The 17685-nt window shown below is 38.1% G+C and overlaps 1 protein-coding gene across 8 annotated transcripts in view; it reads left to right on the forward strand.

Annotated features, from left to right (window-relative positions):
- KAT6B (lysine acetyltransferase 6B) overlaps positions 1-17685 on the forward strand; it is a 111160-nt gene that overhangs the window by 32058 nt on the left and 61417 nt on the right. The window lies entirely within an intron of this gene.

Consider the following 17685-nt stretch of genomic DNA (forward strand, 5'->3'; position numbering starts at 1 on the left):
TGAGGCTTTTCACCTCCAGAGGACTATTGGAAATATGGTTCAGGCCCTTTGGTGTGGGAGGTTATCTTGGCTGCTTGCATGCTTATGTAAATGAAAGGGAGTCTCAGTCCAGTCCTTTAAGAACAGGTGTCCATTCTAGGCTTAATCACAGTAATTTCATGGTCTTGGAAATTTCAACAGCCTGGCCTGTTGATTCCCTGTAGCAAAGAACATATGTGAAGGTATTGCCCTTTAATATAGTCATTCCTATTTTGATTTCTTAGAACGTATCTGAAGCCATCTGATGAACACACTTGAGGAAGCTCCATGTGCTGCACTTGCTCTATGTGCTAAAAATACATTTCCCAGGCCTATTGCAGTGATACCACAGCAAGCTGACAGGTTTCTTCTGTTGCCTCATTTTCTTGGTAGGACCTGGGACTTTGCAGGTAACTGCCTGTTAATTGGTACTGGAGTCATGAAGACAGATGTGGCTGCTGCTTAGACCCAAGAGGTAGCAACTAATTTTGCTATTAGGACAGAGACTTCAACTCAGGCTTATTTGATTTGGATGTGATTGAACCACTACCCCATCTTTCCCATAAGCAGGAGGAAAAAAAAAAGTAGTTTCAGTGTTGTGGCAGATTGACAGGTTTTGTATGGATAGAAAGTATCTACTTTCTCTGCTTCTTTCAGCGGTGCTAGTTTATTCTGAAATACATCCATCGTAGATACACACTGCTGGGTAGAGATGCTTAAGCTGAGTCTGGTCCAATATATGGAAGTAGTACTGGTATTGGAGCTACAATTCCACAGAGGGGGAAAATAGTACATTTGTTAAGGATATTTGCTTGCTGATTTACTTTCTGTTTTCCTACATTAAAAAAAAATAGAAAGCGGTTGCAGTTAGATTGCAACTGCAGTCAGCATCAGTCAGATGTACTTTGCCCATCTTCCCTTGGTAATGTTGAACTTAATGGCTGGATCACACAGTTAACTTCTACTCAAGCAAAAATGACAGGTAGGTTTTATGGAAGTGGAGAGTGGCAAGTTGATGTCTTTGGAAGCATTACTGCTGAAAGAGGAGTGGGGACAGCTCTATCTTCATCTTTGTGTTTGATACTTTACATAATGGTACAGGTAGCAGTCAGATAAAGAGTTAATATATGTATACTGGATTATATGTTCCTTCTTGGTAAGATGGAGATCCAGGGTAAATAGCAAGGAGGAAGAATATTGAGGTTCTAAGTGTGAGCATGATGGATATATTTTGAGAATTTGAAGCTGAGGAGGTAGTGAAGATAGATAATCCAGTCAGAAGCCGATATTACTAGATGTGTTGTTCTGAGAAATGAACTATTCATAAATGTCCAAGATTCTAGGTTAAGCTAATGTTTCTTAGTGTGAAACTAAATACTTTCAAAATCTGATGGTTTTAAGGGATATTTCATAGCTAGAATAAAGAGAGAAATCTGTGTTGTTTTTCTGCTTTTATAGCAATAGAAGTGGATTTCACCGTCTTGTTTCAATGCAGGATCTACATGTTCTGTGCAATTAGCCTGCTAAGATAGGCAGACGTAATGAGGAACAATGTTTTCATTTCTTTAGTGTGATGTTTCTGGCCTTTCTGACCTCTTCTCTCCCGTCTTGTTCCCATTACAGAACACTGGTTTCAAACCCCACATTTTTTCTGTTTGTTTACATTAATGAAAGATGCAATGCAGCTAGGAATTGCTTGATTTTATTTAATAAGATGATCATGGAGTCAAATTTAAGCCCTTTTATTTTTGTGTGGGGTTTTCTTTGGTGGTGGTTGTTGTTGCTACAGACAGACTGAACAAAATAGCCCAGTGAGTGGGTTTTGCTTTGGATGCACTTTTGGGCATGTATTTGTAAGAGATTAAGCTGGAATCTCTTGTATATATAACTGCCCCCCATCCTCTTAGATCTCATGTAATATAAGTACAACACATTATTCTTGCCTGGAAAGTGTGCGGTGATATTTTTGATTTGCAGGCTCTCTAGAAGCTGTAGACTTGTAATAAGAGTGGTATGCTTTCCTGTGGTTGGGATGAAAATTTTTTAAATTTACATATGTAGTACGGATTGGAGAACTGCCTTTGAATTATTTTGTTGCAAGCTTCTCCATTTAATTTGCCTTCCTAAAAAATCAATGCATACATAGGTAATTAAACCAGAAATCAGACTAGGTTAGTTTCCTCAGTAGGGGGTGCAAATAGTTTTACAACCTGTTTGTCATGACTACAGCTTTTTCTGAAGGTGCCAGCAATTAGCTGTGTTGATTTAGCTGTAAACTTGGTATCAATACCTTGCTCTGTGCCTACAGAGTGATCAGTGTCACATTGAATGCTGCATGCTAGGATCTATCTAACATAGTTCTCTAACACCAAGCCCAGGGGGGACTAGCAGCACGAGCAGCAGCTTGCTTTTGACAGCAGAATGTCCTTGTTGCTATTGATTAGATTGTTCAGTGAAGTGAAAAAACATTGATCCAGCTTTAAACTGGTAGTTATATGATAATCCTGGAGATGAATGAGTATCAAGTGGAATATTGCTGGGGGGAGGTGGCATGGGGGGAATCCAATACTGGTTTTCTTGTGTAACTAATAATAGGCTAATGACACTTGAAAAAAATAGATGTTTTATTATTTAGATCGAAACTAAATTAAATGCAGCTAATAAATATGAACCAGATCTTTCTGCACAACAGATGTAAACAGCTGTAAAATGACATATGTCTCCTCTCTCTAATTTCCCAAATCCCTGTTTGCTACTGCTCTCTAGTCTGGGCACTGGAAGTAATGCTGATGTTTTCACTCGTGGAGGGTTGGGGCATTGCTCTTGCAGTGTTTTGGTGTCTGATTAGTGGTTATGTTTGGCACTGAGCTGCTCTGAAATAACATGCTTATGTTTTGGAGCCAAAGTCAGTTCATCTTATCCTCCTATTACATCCAAAGCTATCTGTGTTGTGTTGGTTTTTCTTTGGAAAGCTAACTTATTTCTTCCTTTTTTCTTCCTGAAATGAAGATTCTTCGGTGATTGTGGGGTGGAATATTAGCTTTGAGCTAGATCTCCTAACACTTGGTCTCCTAATTCTCAGATTATCAGGCTATCGTGGATGAATGAGATGGCACTGCAGGCATTAATGTTTCCTGGAATTTGAGTCTGCTTTGACTTTTGCACTCAAATGTTTTACTTTGATGTGGGTTCTTCTTATACAGCTCCCTTAAGAATGAGAAAGGCGTCTTGAATATAGGATGGGAGGGTCCTCTTCCCCAGTCATTATTATAAATGCTATTGTGTATTGCTTAGCCAATGTTTCGGCATCAGTAGTGGAGAATGGCAGCACCTCTGTGTTCCTGGCTATGAGAGTTCTGGTGCCTGCTCAACCTGGGATCCAACATGGCTTAGATTTGAGGGGTGACAGCATCTCAGAAGGTTGTGTTTGCAACAGTGTGCTCTTGAATCCTTGTTACTACTACGTTTCACCAGCTTTTAGGGTTGGGGTACTAGGGAGCAGAGTTAAGGGGTGCCCTGTTATTCTTGCACTGTGTACTTATTTTTTACTCTGTAAAGATACGATGGCACATACTTTGAGGAAGATGTCATGCAAAGATCCTGTGTGGAGATCTCCGTTTCTTTGTTCGGTGTGGTTCACAGAGCCTTCTTCAGATACATGCAGCAACTATAACTTAGTTTAAGAAATCATATGGGCAGAGCAGTCTGCATGTCAGACTTGAAGAAATGCCAGAATTCATTCTCCTTCTCTGTAGACTGTTGTTGTTGATTTGGGAATAGGGATTGCTTCAGGATATGACACGTCCAAACTCTGCCCTACAAGAACATTGCAGTCTTGGATTTTCAGCGTTATAACTTACTTTGGGCAGGTCACATTAATTAGAGATGATACTAAGCTTATGGAGGCAAAAGTGGTTTCAGTGTTATTCCTATTCTACAAAACATTATTTCGTTGTTTCCTCTTGGTGTGTTTCTCCACTGCTCTTTTATCTTAACTATGAGATCTAGTAGTCTTTCAGGAGGTGTTGACAGGGCAACTCCCCCTGCCCCCCCCACCACTACCCTTGAATTTACTACTAAAACATGAATAATCATGTCTTATGTTTACCCTTCAGTCTTGCTTTATATACTTCTTGTGATCAGATGATTATGTACTTAATTGAGAAACTAGAGGTGGCAAATCAATTTAAGTGCTTGGCTGCAGTTGTCCTCAGTATCGAAATCATGATGATATTGCAAAAGAGCCTGGTTGCATCAGTTACCTCCTTTGCCTTACATGCAGATTTCAAGTGTATGCACCTGTGTGAAATACACATTTTCCCTTTCTCCTACCTCCATGCTAATCTGGATATAAATCTGTTCTCTTGCCCATGTTGTATATTTTGTTGCTTTAACACAATTTGTTGTATGTAGTTGGGGAATTTAGGGGACCATTACATTAGCTCAATTGTATAAGTTAAGCCTGGACATCCACAGTTGATTTGGTTTATTTGCTTTATTTCTAGCATCATTAAGTATTGTAACTTTTGATTTGTGGTTAGATTGTGCTTAGATGGCAGTAGTGAGTGTTTGCAGCTCTGCTATGCTGCTCCTTTTGCAGAGCTGCAGCTGAAGAGCTGGGAATTAATGTTAAAAACTGTTCAGAAGGCAAAAAACTATGCAAAATGCTTCAGTTCTTTAAACTCTTTCTTATGGTTTTCCTTCCAAGAGGGGAGATGGGTGGAGTATTTAGGACGAAATAGAGATGCACTTAAACTTTCAACATAAATTACACATACATCATAATGTGAGTGTATAGACAAACCCTTTTTTATAATCCAGATTTTTGAGAAGGTCCTTTCATGCAGCGGGGAGGTGTACATTAGAGCTGCATGCTATTTTAAAAAGATAGCTTCAAGGACAAATGTGTTTCCAAAAACATGTTTATTGGTCTTAAGACTATTGCACACATTTATTGGTATGCAGAAATGCTCTTTCTAGCATTAGTTACTTCACTTGTTCAAGTAGCAGAAGCTCAACTTGAGTCCTTTCGTCCACATAAACGAGTTATGCAGAGATTTGTCATGTAGGAGACAAACGCTGGATGGTTTTCGGGCCTGGGACCGTATTTTCAGGACACTGGAAAATTCTCTTTTTTTCTCTTGTGGTCAGAATAGAAATTTGGTATTTCTGGTGTCCTCTCTGACCCTCAATCATATGACCAAATATTTTTACCAGTTTTTCTTTGTGCTACACAGTCTGTACAGTTTTCATGCATACCTGATAGGCATTATGAGGCAGTTAATGGGTTTGGTTGCTAGATGATCACTTTTCAAACTGAAGTAATATGAAGGCATCTCCCTAAATTCTTCCTGATAAAGCTGAATGAGTGGAAGGGTCAGTTTAAAAAGTTGTTACATTTTTTTGAGGTAAAACAAGATGGTATAGTCTAAAACTGTGAATAGTGTGTCAGTTGGTGGGTGTGTTGTCTTAAGAGTAGAATTGCTTTAGAATTACTTTAGAATCCTAACATGATGTCTAGGGCAAATAGTGAAGTTCTTTCAGAGAAATTATGCTTGCTTTAATCCCTGAGCAGATCAAGTATAGATGAGTGCATGTTGATTAACTCTGCTAAATTAGAGCGTGGAATCACTTACAAATTGCTTTATATTCCAAGTGTCCCAGAAACTCTTCTTTTCAACAGTTACTGCACAGTCCTCTCACTTTTGTCTCCAGTGTACTTGGAAGTTTGGGGCAGGAAGAAGGTTCCATGTCTCTGTAAACTTAGTCTTTAGGGTGAAAAGTTCTTGGTGTAACCACTGCTAGAGAATTAATTAATATTAATTTGTTATGTTACCTTCCCTGAGCTGACACCGTTTGATGAAGAGTGTGCTGTAGGCTTCTCTCCTTTTTTTCCTCATATCATTTGGGGGTACATGTCTATGCTGATCATGACACAATAACACTCTGTGCAGAGCTGAAGGCCAGCTACATATTCAGCTTCAGTTCCAAGGGATAAGGTCAGAGCTCCTAAGTGCTGGGCTCTCTTCTGGGGTGTTTAAGTATTGTGGGAAGAGCAAAGAACGGTCCTTAACTTTTGAGTTTTTTTCTAAACAGCGATGCTTTAATCAGCTATCCAAAGACAGTGGGAAAGGAGGCAAATTACAGATCCAAAACACAAACTGAAGCTCTTCGTTGAATTATTATTCTAGGAGCTGTTTGTAGCTTAATGTAGATGTTTTCAATTAAACGTGACTTACAAAAGCTGTAAAAATGCCCCAGTACATTGTTCAGAATTGCAGTGGAAATAAATTTCAAGTGAGAGAATGTGGGATTAACTAGTGCAGTAATAAATTTATGCCCCTATATACACTGAAGTTGCAACATGGCTCTGACATCTTATACAACTCTATCAGGTGGTATCATTGTGATTTGTCTGCTGGTAGGTTGTGACTTTTGCTTCCGTTTGGCTTCAGAGATTTTAAGCTTTTAGAGAATGTGCTTGTGATGGTTGATAGAAGGATTTATTCTTGAGAAAATCAAGAGGCTGCCCAGAGATTATTGAACCTCCACCCTTGGCAGTGTTCAGGACTCTGATATTGATTTGCTGTGTTTCTCTGTTGTCTGACTTGACATCAATTTATGTTTTTACACGGAATTTATCTCCTTTTATGGTGTGCCTAGAGAAGATTCACCATAGGTGTTCTGGGGAAAAGTCATTCATCTTAAGTGATATTGGTTTCCAGGAGTGTGTGTAGGTTTATATGGGGAATACCTTTTCTCTCAGCTGATGACTTCAGTATTCCATTATACTTTCATTCCACCTTTCTCCTCCAAACAGTGCAGATCCCCTAGAGGATGCTGGTCAGCAGACCATGAAGATGCTGAGCAGGCTGGAGCATCTGTCCTATGAAGACAGGATGAGAGAGTTGGGCTTGTTGCATTTGCAGAAGAGAAGGTTCCGGGGAGAATGTATAGCACCTTCCAGTATCTGAAAGGGCCTGTAGGAAGGCTGGTGAGGGCCTTTTTACAAAGGTGTGTAGTGATAGGACAAGGGGTAATGACTTTGAGTGAAAAGGTTTAAGAGCAGGTTCAATTGAAATGGTTAAAGTAAGGTTTAGATTAGATATTAGTAATAAATTCTTTACAGTAAAGGTGGTGAAGAATTGTAACGGATTGCCCAGAGTTGGGGATATCCCATCCCTGTGAGTTTTCAAGACCAGGTTGGATGGGGCTTTGAGCACGGTGGTCTAGTGAAACACACACACACCCTCCACCACCATGCCCTGGTGGCAGGGGCTTGGAACTAGATGATCTTTAAGGTCTCTTCCAACCCAAAACATTCTATGATTCTGCAAATTCTTATGAGTAGGGAAGATGTCAGTGAAAGTGTTGATTTTTTCCTAGAAAGCAGTGCTGGAGTAGTGACTGTACTGCATGATTAACTATGATTATGGGCAGAGGAACATCAGTTTCTCCCAGGAAACAGAAGTCTTAAAATGTAGAAAAATACTCTTGTAATGTCCTTCCTCCTGAAGAAGGTAAGATGCGAAAAAAGTAAGAAATACTTTACTTCATTCTGTACCTGTGGATATTATCTGTAGTTATTGTGAAGGAGAATGGTGTCAGTACGTGAAAGATCTCATAATTAAAGTTGATGTTTTGGGGATGTTACAGTGCAAATTCTTTCTCCTGAGCTTCTGGGGGAGAGATGATGTTAGGAAACACTCACAGAATCACAATAGTAACAGCAGCTTTTGCTTACAGCTGCTGTTTTCTCTCCTGGTGACTTTCTGATATAGAGATGTTCTTCACCTTATTTTTAGCTGGCAAGGGGCATGATATGTAACCAAGTTATTAGTTCTCATCAGTCTTTTCCAGCACTCTTTGAACAATAAACTTTACTTCAGTGAATAACTGTCAAACTTATAATTGTTCTCATATGAATACTAAATCATTGAATTGCAATGATACAATTAAAAGGAATATAAATCTGCAGATTGTGTGGGCTGTTAGTGATACAGGATTTTCAGGGACTTTTTGAGAGCCTTTTTTCATAGCAGTAGAAATCCCTGGCTTCCTAAATCAACACTTCTGTCTGCCTGCATAGTCTTACTGTATCAGTTAAAGTGTCTTGGCCATTTGGGGTTTGAATTTGTTATCAGAGGGGCGTACAAGGGGGATTAAAAGTACATTACCAAGAAAAATTGATTTTTGCCTTTCTTTATATCTGACTTTAATGTATAATTTGAATTAATTGAATATTAGTTTATTGGCAGGTTGAAAAAGTAGATCTGAGACTGTTTTGAAATATAATAGTGATCCATGCTTGGTCTGGGTGCTACTAGATGTGTCCCAAACAAGAAATAAACCCACAGCAATTACAAGGACATTCCTGGTCCCAGATAAGTGCCACAGAATAAGTTGTGTGATTTAGGTTTGTTTCTCAAGTTCTATCAAACAAATTTCCAGAAATAGCCTGCAATTTTAAAGAGGTAAGAAAGATTAGAGTGAGAAGTTAGTTTCAGTTGCTTGATTCATGTATTTTGGCTTTTAAGCTTTGCTATGTTTTGAGTAGTAAAGTTGTAAGGGGGGGTTGTGTGATATTAATACTTTCCCCTTCTTTTCCCCCCTCTTTTTCCTACTATCGTCATGTTTTGTCACTGTCATCTCTCTTCAAGTGTAGATTTATTTCTCATTCAAACTGTTGTTTTCTTTGGCAGGAGCTACAAGCAAGTCTGTGAAATTATGTAATGTCTGAAAAGTTATGTTCATGATTAATTAGCCTATCATGAAACTATTTTGGTGTATGTGGAATAAGTAGATCATATTTTTTATTTATTTGGCAGGGATAGAAGGCACTCTGGTCAGATCAAGTAACTTCGGAGTGCTTTGTATTAACTATTCTATACATTACCTGTTTACATTTGGAACATGAAAAGCATGTCTTTTTTATTGGTCACTTAATGTGAACCTCAGTTTTTTTTAAGGAAACGAGCTTGGGCTGCAGGTATTCCTTTTTTCCCAAATTGTATAATTTATAGTTGTTTGCTTAAAGCTGAGCCCCCTTTAAATGGAATACTCAAACAAAAATTTGCCAGGAGTTAAAAAACGGGGTAGTGCTATGTTATTTCTGAACTGTATGGATGTGAATGGCAGAGCTCTCATGTCTGTGGAGTCAGGATCTCAAACAGAATTTGAAGTCTGGAGGGAACTTTCTCTATTATTTATGCTGCAGGGCTTTTTCTTTGCTTCCCCTCCACAAAAATAAAAAACCCCACCAAACCAACCAAAAACCCCCCAAAAAAACAACAACAAAAAAGGTATCCCAGTGGAGTTAGGTTATAATCTGAAAATTCAAAGGTATGGATGTTGAACCTTTCAGATGTTGACTTGTTTATTAAGACTTCTTGCTAGTAATGAAGACCTCCACATTTTATTGTAAGCATCTAAGTAGAGAGAGAAAAGGCCTCTTCTGTGGGTTGGGCTATAGAGAGGTCTTAATAGCCTGTTACTGAAGTGGTCATGTTTTAGACAAGTAGTTTTCAAAACTTTTTCTGCCCTCTTTGAAACTTCTGATTTGCATCACTGAAGTGCTTTTTCACAAATCCTTGCTTTTTACAAATTTCAAGGAGACACTGTGCCCATCCTAAATGTAAATACTCATTTAAGCTAGTTTTGCAGTTAAAAAACACCATATATAATTTTTTGTTTTCACTATGTTGATGGCATTCTTATGGTGTAAATGCTTAGTTGTAAGTCTTTTAGATACTGGAAAGTTAAGGCACCAACAGACAAGATTTGTAAATAATAATTTCATTCAAACTGTTAAGAAACAGTGGTATAGTCAATCTTCTGGTTGTGTCTCAGGATCCACTATCTACTTGGTACTTCAGACTGGTTAGGGGGAGGTACTTTTCTCATACTAGCCTATATGGGAGCCTGAAATATGTAGTCTGTAGGGATTGGAATTGCAGGCTTCATTGCAAGGATCAGATTTTTGTTGTATTTATCTGTTGTTGCTAAAACAGCTGAATAGCGCATGCACGAAGTGAAAAAGTGAAACATGAAAGTGAGTTGTTTACTTGTCTTGGTCTTACAGGCTAATCCAGTCCTAAAGACTTTTCAGTGATGTATACAGGGTAGCTCTGGTCATGCTGCTTTGCCATTTCCATTGAGATACAGTATTTTCTCCTGTATGCAAAGGAAGAGGCAAGGGGGAAATCTTTGCACCGAAAATTTTGTCATGGATTCCTGCTGTATGTTTTAATGAGTTTATCACTGTGTCTTGTGCCAACCATGTTCCGCAGTCATATGGAATTAGATCAAAAAGTGTTTTTGCAGTTCCACTGCACAAAAAAATGTAGTTTGAGTATTACTAGTGAGAGTTTTATTTTAATGGCCAGGGCCCTTAACTGTGGGTGATGCTGTAGGTACAGGTTATTTCACTGGTTACCTCTTTTACTGGATGGAAGCAAACAGGGACTGCTTCCTGTCAGAGCTGAAAGGAGTTGATTCTAGAAGACTTCAATTTCAGACTTGGGTATGGTCCAAGAGTGCTGTTAGATGGATTTGCTAAGTGATGATTTCTTAATTCACTCTTTCCTTTGGTTTTACCTTTTTGTTGCAGTTGCTTATCACCTTCTGTTGGCTATCAGCAGTACAGTTGCTGCTTTTGAAGCAGAGCATAACTACCTTTGAAGCACTGTTGAAAAATCCCTCACAAAATTACAGTCAACAAGCTATTGACTTAATGAACTTTGTTATGACCCTTCTCCTGTCCTTTTTTGTGTCCTTTTGCACAAATGCTGATGCTAGAATTCATATGTTTTCCTTGAGTAGCATGGCAATTTAATATCATTGGTAGGACAGAGAATGGCCTCATGAGCTTCATAGACTTTAATACTTGGAAATAGTGTGGAAAATAAATTGAGACCAATGCTTGAGAGCCTCACTGGATTTGTTTCTAAAAGCCACGCAATAGAAGTTGCTGCAATAATTTTTTTTTTTTTATTCCCCTTTTTTCCCCTGGTCCCCCAGCTTAAATGTAATACTTAAGGCAAATTTTAAGCCTCTTTCCTTCAAGAGACTTTCATTTAATTTTATATAATAGGCCTACTTGAAAGCCTTTCTAAGAAAAACTGGTCTTCTGTGAAATGTTTACTGGCTTTGTTCTGAGCTGTTCGAGCTCTGGTTTACATCACATGGCTAGCTGGCAGTGCTTTATTATATTCTAAGGGAGATTATTTTACTTTATTTGTAAAATGACCTACAGTGATCTGGGTTTTTAATTATGAAATTGCTTTTTGATTTGGGGCATTATAATTTCTTGACAGTATGTCACTATTGAACATGATGTATACATACAAAGAAGCAGAGACTGACAAAGCAATCTGTTTCATTTGTTGGAAGTGCCAGCCTCTGGGGTAACTCCTTGGGGTATAGGGCTACTGTGCCTATTCACCTTTATTATTCTCTGCCATGGATTTCAGAACACGATCAAGCAAAAAACTGCTACTCTCCCAAGTCTTGTATAAAATGCACTGTATGTACTTTACTGAGCTGGCAGATTTTCAGTGGCTTTGTGTCTTGAGCAATGGCTTGTAAAGGTAAATGCCTGCGAGTGATTTCAGTATCTTGGCTGTTGAATAAACTGCTTTTCTTCTCAAGAATAAAGTTCAGTTCCTGTCAGGGGAAAAAAAAATGGAGCTGTTAGCATTTAATCAGCTGTTTGTCCAGCATTCTCTTGCTTCAGGAAGGAGACCAGGAATTACTTCATTTTTAAATTAATAGATAGATAAATAAGTAGATTTTCATTACTTGTATTACTCTGTAGCTCACCTGACAGAGAAGTATCTTAGTGCTGGTGTTTTTTACTACCAGTGACTAAAAACAAAAGGTCAATGGCCAAGCTGCTGCCACTTGTTGCCTGTAGGAATTTGAGCTTAGCCAAGTCATTTTTCTACTACTTGGGCCTTGGTAAGAGAAGTGGCTGTGTTATTTACAGTGATATAATTTATACTGAATTTGCTCTTGAAATAATTGAGCAGAAAGGATGTCAAGTTATATGCATGAGTTAACACTAAATACTTTTTTAAACAAAACCCAGAATGTACACAACAAAAACAAAATGTAAGTGCTCTCTATTTAAAGCTTCTATTTCCTAATCATATCAGTGGAAGAAATCCAAAGAAATAGTTGTCTTGTAATCCCATATCAGGTTCTGGAATTTGTGGCCATAATAATTTTGCTTTGGTCCTAATATTTTTCCCTTGCTTTATATTTTACCCTACATGAGGCAACTAGGCAGGATGTGGCTTGACTTTGTGCGGAAATTCACCTACTTCATCTTGGAGTAGAACAGGGCCCTGCTTGTTTTATTTAGAATTGCATTTCAAACACTAGCCCAGTTTCAAAAAGCCCTGCTTCTGTATTTAGTATACTGCTATTCAAATCTAGATTGTGCTGACAGTAAATTTGCCCCAAAGAGTAAACTAGATAAAATATGCATATGATCAATTTAATATGCAATTAAACATTTTCCCTGAGCAATTAGCATCAAGACAACTAATAATTATCCTGTGCCATGCTGCAAACATTATACGCATTTATGTAGGATGACTTTGGTAATAAGTTATGGATAAAAATATGCATATATACAAACATCTGAGTAAACATAATATCATAGCAATGAAGCATGTGCTTTTCATACTGAAGTTTATTTAATCTGCTTAAAAAAAAAAAAACTTTTCCCAAAGAATGTAAAAGTTGACATGCTCATGGGATCATGGGCTGTGAATTGCACCACTGCTTACCTTGTGGTTACATGTGTCACCTGCTTCATTCTAGTTGCAGTGCAGTAAAAGATCAAATTTGGAGTTGGAAAATGCAATCCCATTTGAACAACTGTATATACATGTGACAAAAACCAGTGGACGCTATGTTTGGAAGTCTCCTAAGCATATGAACAAACTGAGATAAAGAGGACATTATGGAAATTAGCAAGGGATGAGAAGGATTGTAGAAAGCTAGATACGTAAGGCACTTTACCTCTGAATGAATACCTAGTAGTGTACTTGAAGATGAGACTTGTAGGACATCATTTTTATTGTAAAGAGTGCATGACAAATAACAAATGTGTGATGCTCTTAAGACATCTAGATGGATTTAAAGAATTGAGTTTTGAGGGAATTGGGAAGAGCAAAAACTCATTACTTTAGAAAAGAAAAATTTAACCTACATGAAATGAAAAAGTGTTACTTGGAAGTTGTGGCATTCTTTGACTAGTGATAGGTATGTAAGGAGTAACACAATTTATGGATAATCTGCTTGATTGGATTTGCAGTAGTGATTTCACTTTGGTCTGTGAGAGTCAATGGACTACTTGGAGAGGGAATGAAGAAAAGCAAGCCTGTTGTTGGTGCGCTTGAGGTTGTTTTGTTTTGAAGAGTGTAATTTAACAAACACAAGCATACAAACAAAAGAAGTCTTTTAGCCAGAAACTGGATATTAAGATGTTTAGATTTTTAGCCAGTTGGTGGTCTCAAAGTAGGCAAGTAAGGGAGCGGAAAGGATGAAGTTTGGAATTAAAAAATTGTGGAGCCCCTTAAAATTTAAATGTTATTGAATACCATTTCAGATGAGTCTGAAGACAAAAGTTTTCTATGTCTTAGGTGTCAAGAAAATGGAACTGAGTTATCTTTATATAAAGTCTAACTTAGAAATGTGTTTTGAATTATTTCCTGAGGGTACCTTGCAGAAGGTGAAAGAAGGGGTCAAACCCAATTGTAGTTAAATGTGGAATTGCCTACATGCAGTACTGGTGTTGCATGGCCTGTTCAGTTTCATCTATTTGATAGAGACAACTTAGATGTGTATTCCTGAAGGAACTATACTGCCAACAGGTATTAATAACATAGCTGAAAAGTGTTAAAATAACTTTTTTCCCTTGGTCTTTTCACTTCAAAACCATTGAAGATAGAATTTCAGGAAGTCTGAAGACTGCTTGGCCCAAGGTTATGTTTGCAAATGTAGGTGATGCTCATCAGAATTACAGGAAGATGTAAATAGAAAACTGCAGTATATATTGGATGTATTTTCAGCTTGAGCCATTGATAACCTGATAAGCAAAAGTACCTGATAGTGGCAGGTTCTGTAGCTGGGCTCTAATCTCCCAGTGGAGAATGCCTAAGAGGGAACTTGAGGATTTCCTTCTTTATAGCCCAGTTATATTAATAGCCTTGGCTACAGAAGTTTTTATTATTTAAAAACACTCTTACTATTACAATGGAAAGGTGAATACATTTTTAAATTGTTTGGTCCCAGTTGCAGGACCAAAGCAGGAAACCTACAAATTAAAGAACAAATTCCTTCCCATTCACGAGGGAAAAGCTTGCTTTCTTCTGTAGTGCTACCACAGTGTGCTGCTATTGACTAGGGTGGAGTTTATTTTCCTTATAGTAGCTATTGTAGGATAATATTTTGGGTTTGTGCTAGAAATGGTGTTGGAAATGTAGTGGTAGTGTTGGTTATTACTGAGCAGTGCTTACACGGAGTCAAGGCATCTTCTGCTTCTCTCACATCCCCACCAGTGAGGAGGTTGGAGGTGTGCAAGAATCTTGGAGGTTATCTAGGCAGGACAGCTGATCCCAGCTGACCAAAGGGATGTTCCATACCATTATGCTCAGTGTATAAAGTGGAAGTGAGAAGAAGGCAGTGGGGTACACCAACACTGGGCGATGGTGTTTGTCTTCCCAAGTAACCATTCCATGTGAAGGGTCCCTGCTCTCCTGGCGATGGCTGAACACCTGCCTGCCCATGGGCAGTGGTGCATGAATTCCTTGGTATGCTTTGCTTGTGTATGTGGCTTTTGCTTTGGCTGTTAAACTGTGTTTATCTCAGCCCATGGGTTTTTACTCTTCTGGTTCTCTTCCCCGTCCCTATGTGGGGGTAATGAGCTGTATGGAGCTTAGTTGCCAGCTGGGGTTATACCTGGCACATAAAAGTTAACACAGGATCACAGAAGGGATACAATTTAAATAAGTAAGTATCAGAGCTTCTTGACAGAAACAGTAGCAGGGCCTATGCTTATGCAAGCCTTGTTTTTAGATTGACTTCGGTAGTCCTGTGTGTCTATTGAATTTGGACTATAGTTGGAAAGCCTCCCTTCTGTAAGTGAAGAGGCTTTATATTCATTCTGTTGAAAATGAAAGCTGAGCCTCCAGAGGACTGGGAGACTTAGCTGTATTTTTGAACTGCTGCTTTGCACCTTTCTCTAGATGTCTTCTGTGCTTGCTTTGGGTGGTGGTTTTTCAATGGAAAAGGGAATTTTAAAATTTTCAGTGGATATAAACTACAAACAAAACATGAATGCAGGTTGGCTTATGTGCAGCTAATTAAGTCTAATCTAGTATTACTGTTGCAGTTAGATGGCTTTGGGGTGTGTGAATCCAGGAGGACATGAAGGGTTTTTAATTTACTCTTTTTGCATAATTCTGGGTATCTCTGATGGTTACCTTGTATATCACAATGCCTATAGAGACATACCTTTCAAAGTACAGGAGGGAGATGTGAGCAGAGAAAGCCACAAAGCCACTGTGTAGTAAGGAAGTGAGTTTTATACCAAAAAAAAGGCACACAAACCTGCATTCTAGCAGTGATGGTAATCTTTGGGGGGAAGAGGAGAAGTTTCAGTGTAGCTTTTCTTCAATACACACCATTTATGCAGTTAATTGATTTAAAGATGCAATAAAGGAAGTTCATACCCTGGTCAGTCCTCTCTTTTTGGAATTGTCCTTGTGCTGGTTTTTGCTTTGTGGTCTTTGAGCACGTAGCTGCTACATTAAGGTTTGTAGCAGGTGTAATGTTTCCACACTTCTGCCTGTCAGGATGTGTTTGCCATCATTTGAGTTAGTGTGTACTGTTTACCATGCTTTGTGGGCCTGTAGGTCTAACATGGGAGCTACTGGATAGTTACCAAGTTGTTTTAAAAATTCAGAGTTTAGTTTAACTTATGGTAACTAGTTCCTGAAACATGATGATTTTTTTTCCCAGATGTGGAAAGTAAACTGTTTTTTACACACACAGAATGGATGCAGGAACGGGATTGCGGCTGAAAGTACTCACAGAACTGTCTTGCCTGTGACCAAGAGCAGCTGCTTCAGTAGCTGAGACAGAAATCAGTACCTGTTGCTGACAAAGCTTTTACTTTTCAATATTAATATTTTTAAAACCAGTATTTAGAGATGCTATTGGCAGTATTTCTTGTTCAAAGACTTCTTTTTTTCAAACCATGGTAAAAAGAAAAAAAAAAGAAAAAAAGGAAAAAAAGGAGTGCAGATAGTCCTTGAAGGTACTTTGTGAAAATGTAGGTATTCTGAGAAAGCCAGCTTGCTGCTTCTGTCCTTCCTAAGGCTGTAAATAGGCTGAGACCAGGAGAGTGGATCTGTATTGAAGGTTATGGCAGCTTCATTTTCAGTAAAATTTGCCTCTCTATCCTGTTAACCCCGTAATTACTTATGTGTGCTGTTTCTGTTGGTAGGATAACAGAGATCTAATGTTCAAGTATCATTCATAAGGATGTGTTTTCCAGCAGGTTGTCAGATGATGTTGAGGTGGTTCTGAAAAGGCATGGACAGGCAGTTGCAAATGTGAACAGTTGAGGCTTTTGGTTTACTAGTCAAGTTTCTTGGGACTGTGTGCAAAACTTTTAATTTCTTTTAATGTCTGTATAACACTTAATGAGATAGCACTTAAGACCATAATTGTGTGTACACAGCTAATGCCTAACAGTTTTCAGACAATCTGTTTAAAACCTCAGAGTGCTATAGCAATGCAAATAGGAATCCTTTTGCTCTGAGTGGGATTTGTAGTTTTGGGTAACTTTGCATGCTCAAAAATAAAGTAAAATAAAACTTTTTAGGACCTAATGTGACTACTTTGGTGGTGGGATGTTAAAACATGCTAAATGCCTTAAGAATTTCATGGTAACTATAAATACAATCAAATAAGCATATAAATTCTACAAGCACAGAAAACACATAGGAAAAAAATTGTTATTTTGGGCCGTAGTTCTGAGACAAATTCTGGCATAAGGTAACAGAAGTCCAGCTGAATTTTTACCAAGGATTGATTTTGTGCAAAATTTTGGCAAAGCTTGTTAGTTTCTCAGAATAGATAGCTGTGAGTCATGAAAGTAAACAAAATAATTTACCAGTTGCATAAATGACTTCTAAGTCTTTGCTTAAACATTGAAACTGCACTAGTTTAACTAATGCTAGCACTATGTTATTTCTAAAGTAGTGATGATATGAAAGGTGGTTTTGCCTATGGCAGGGCAGTTGGAATTAGATTTTTGTCCTTTCTAACCCAAACCATTCTATGAGTCTTTATTTTTCATGGACCGGTCAGAATGCAGAATATGTAAAGACTGTGAGCATATAGGATAGTGGGTCCTTAATGTTTCACAACATGTGAACTATGTCAAATAGTAAAAATGCTTTGGGATTTTTTGGTGGCTTTGGGGTGTTTTTTTTCAGATGGATCAATTACAAAACACTTACTGAAGGCACTAAACCAATATTTTTTATTTTTAGTCTTTATCCATAGCACAAACTTTTATTAAATGTGGGTTTTTTTCTTGTGTTCTTTAGTGACTGAAATAATGAAGCTATAAACAAAATCTAGGGT

Source organism: Corvus cornix, chromosome 6 (assembly GCF_000738735.6).
Source record: "Corvus cornix cornix isolate S_Up_H32 chromosome 6, ASM73873v5, whole genome shotgun sequence".
Classification (NCBI taxonomy): domain Eukaryota; kingdom Metazoa; phylum Chordata; class Aves; order Passeriformes; family Corvidae; genus Corvus; species Corvus cornix.